Here is a 3,554-nt window from a genome sequence, read left to right as displayed (position 1 = left end):
AAGTAGAGACTGGGTTTCACTGTGTTAGCCAGGATGGTCTTGATCTCCTGACCTCGTGATCCGCCCGCCTCGGCCTCCCAAAGTGCTAGGATTACAGGCTTGAGCCGCCGCGCCCAGCCGAGATGGGGTTTTTACCACGTTGACCAGACTGGTTTCAAACTCCTTACCTCAAGCGATTTGCCCACTTCGGCCTCCCAAAGGGCTAGGATTACAGGTGTGAGCCACTGCGCCCAGCCAGGACTCCATTTTTAGGGATAGAATTGTGATGATTTTGCTCTCACTTTCCACGTTGTTTGGTTCATTCATTGCACATGAATGTACCAAATTCTGGACCCGAAATTAGAATAATTAGATGCTGGCTGTGAAGGCCCCTTTAACTATCCCGTGCTTCAGTTTCTTCGTCCGCAAAATAGGTCCCTAGTTTACATAGAGTTGTGAAGATTCAATGAGAGAAGCCATGTAAAAGCACTTGGAACAGTGACTGTCATAAGGGGTGCAATAAAAGCAGCTGCAAATTATTGTTACCGTCATTAACTGTAAAGTTCTAGGAGCTGCATGACCTTGGACAAGTCACCTTTAATCTCTGAGTCTTTTGTATCTCCATTGTAAAAATGGAGGGGTGCTTTTACCTCACTGGTGTAAGACAAATGATCTGATATGGAGCTGCACTTAATAGTGAGTTCTTTCTCTTTTTCCTTTTTATTAATAGAAATTAGGTTCACAGGGAAGGCACAGGCTTGCTTTTTCCATGAATAAAGGAACCACTGGTTTAATTTATGCCACAAGTACCTAGTGTTCTCCTTCCTGGGGTGTAGTGTAGTTAGAAACTTCAGGTTGAAATCCTGTCTCGGTCACTTCTTGTGTGAGCCACTTAATTTCCCTGGGCCAATTTTCTTAATTATAAAACAGAACTAGGGCTGCTGTGGGCATCAGGTTATAGGATGCTATAGGAACAGTTTGCTAGACAGAGATAAATATGGTAACTTTCATTGCTGTTGGCTGCTGTGCCTCACACTCACTGCATAGGAAATCTTTGAGTTTCAGGCCAGGCGGGTGTGGTGGCTCACTTATGTAATTCCAGCACTTTGGGAGACCAAGCTCACTCATGTATTTCCAGCACTTTGGGAGACCAGGGCGGGCAGATCACCTGAGGTCAGGAGTTGGAGACCAGCCAGGCCAACATGGTGAAACCCCATCTCTACTAAAAATACAAAAAATTAGCCGGGTGTGGTGGCGGGAGCCTGTAGTCCCAGCTATTCAGGAGCCTGAGGCAGGAGAATGGTGTGAACCCGGGAGGCTGAGCTTGCAGTGAGCCAAGATCGCGCCACTGCACTCCAGCCTGGGAGACAGAGCGAGACTCTGTCTCAAAATAAATAAATAAATAAAAGAATTTTATTGCCCACATCTCTGGTTGGACTGATTTCAGATGCACTCTGTGACACTTAAGCTTTTTTTTGACTCTGCCCTTGGCCCTGCACTAATTAATTATCTAATGATTCTATAGTGACCCAGCTTTTATTTCAGTCTCAACTTGGCACTGATTGTTAACTAGTAGAGAACTAATGGATTGCAATGCTTATTTCTGGGTGCTACAAATTATTGTTAATATATTTAGAGTAATGGGTTAAAAGGCAAATTATTCAACTAGAAGAAGTTACTTCATACCTACCAGTGAGATCTGTAATACAATGAAGATGAGTTGGTATTTCCCAGTTAAATCTGTGTGATCTCAAGAGGTGATACCTAATAAGATCACAGCTGTTTTATTTTTGTTTTGTAATGCATGTGTGTAATATGTTTCCTTTGCTTTCAGTAAAACGTATCAAATTGAAAAGTGTTAAATTATTAAAAGTACCTAGCTATGGTCACTTGTATTTTAAACTTTATACTATGCTGTACTCTTTTAGTAAGGAAAAGATTATGCAGTTGCTCTGCAGAAATAGAGAAGTTGGAAACTTGAGGTTAATGCCCATGGTCTTAAATGTATCCCTGCTGTTACCAGAAAGACAGCTAGAGTGTGACCATCGTATCTTCATGAGAGTAATTGTCAAAATTGATGGGTCTACTTCGAGGTACCAATTTAGGCCTAATTTTTTTTTCCCCCCGAGACGGAGTCTTGCTTTGTTGCCCAGGCTGGAGTGCAGTGGTGCAATCTCAGCTTACTGCAGCCTCCGTCTCCCGGCTTCAAGGATTCTCCCACCTCAGTCTCCCTAGTAGCTGGGATTACAGGTGTGCCACCACACCCAGCTAATTTTTGTATTTTTAGTAGAGACGATTTCTCCATGTTGGCCAGCCTGGTCTTGAACTCCTGACCTCGAGATTTGTCCACCTTATCCTCCCAAAGTGCTAGTATTATAGGTGTGAGCCACAGCACCCGGCTGAGGCCTAATTACTAATAGATTCTGTACCTTAGTTGTTAAAGTGTAGCATTGCAGGCTGGGCATGGTGGCTTACGCCTCTAATCCCAGCACTTTGGGAGGCCAAGGTGGGAGGATTACTTGGGCCCAGGAGTTAGAGACCAGCCTGGGCAACATAGCGAGACTCCTGTCTCTACAAAAAACTTAAAAAATAAGATGGACATGGTGACGTACACCTGTAGTTCCAGCTACTCAGGAGGCTAAGGTGGGAGGATTGCTTGAACCCAGGACGTGGAGGCTGCTTTGAGCTGTGATCACACCACTGCACTGCAGCCTGGGTGACAGAACGAGACCCTGTCTCAAAAAACAAAACAAAACAAACATACTATTGCAGTATAGGGGAAAAATAGATCAATTAGGAGATTAATTCAGCAAGTAGCTGCTTGATGAGCTGCTAAGCAAGTGTTGTATTCTAGAGCTGGAGAGAGGGACAGTCTCTCCACCTGAGTTTACTGAATTACCTAACCACCACAGTCCCATGCGAGGCAGAGAGGGCAGATACCCAGCTTAGCCATGAGGAAGGGAGCTGAGATGAGGGTCCAGAGATGCCGCAAGTTGATTGTTGAATGCTGGATGAGGCTCAGTTCATAGCAGAGGATGTGGGGGAGAAGGACAGAAAACAGCCATGTGTAGAAGCATAAAGAGGAGAGAAGATAGAATGTTGATTTTCTGAGCTTGCTGTAATCAGAGAGTAGGTGTGTGAGGGGAAGTAGGAGGAGATAAGGCTGGAAAGATAGCAGGGACCAGTTACTGAAGGGCCTTAGTCCAGTCTGAGATGTTTGCACTTCTTAAAGTCATTGGAGTAACTTGACTGAATGCACAGTTTAGAACTGACAGTACTAATATGGAGTGTGGGTTGGAGGAGGGAAAGATCACAGTAGGCAGACCATTTAGAAGATTTATGATGTAGGCCGGGCGCGGTGGCTCACGCCTGTAATCCCAGCACTTTGGGAGGCCGAGGTGGGTGGATCACAAGGTCAGGAGTTCAAGACCAGCCTGGCCAAGATGGTGAAACCCCGTCTCTAGTAAAAATACGAAAAATTAGCCAGGTGCGGTGGCAGGCGCCTATAATCCCAGCTACTCGGGAGGCTGAGGCAGGAGAATCGCTTGAACTCGGAGGCGGAGGTTGCAGTGAGC

At 45.3% G+C, this 3,554-nt stretch overlaps 1 protein-coding gene across 1 annotated transcript in view; it reads left to right on the top strand.

The window, feature by feature from the left end:
• The window catches only part of COPS3 (COP9 signalosome subunit 3), a 42,541-nt gene that overhangs the window by 1,639 nt on the left and 37,348 nt on the right, over nucleotides 1-3,554 (top strand). The gene's annotated exons all lie outside the window — the stretch shown is intronic.

The sequence above is a fragment of the Mandrillus leucophaeus genome, unplaced genomic scaffold (genome assembly GCF_000951045.1).
Source record: "Mandrillus leucophaeus isolate KB7577 unplaced genomic scaffold, Mleu.le_1.0 Scaffold153, whole genome shotgun sequence".
NCBI lineage: Eukaryota > Metazoa > Chordata > Mammalia > Primates > Cercopithecidae > Mandrillus > Mandrillus leucophaeus.
The sequence above is the reverse complement of the archived record's forward strand: the minus strand, read 5'-3'. Positions and strand labels throughout refer to the sequence as shown.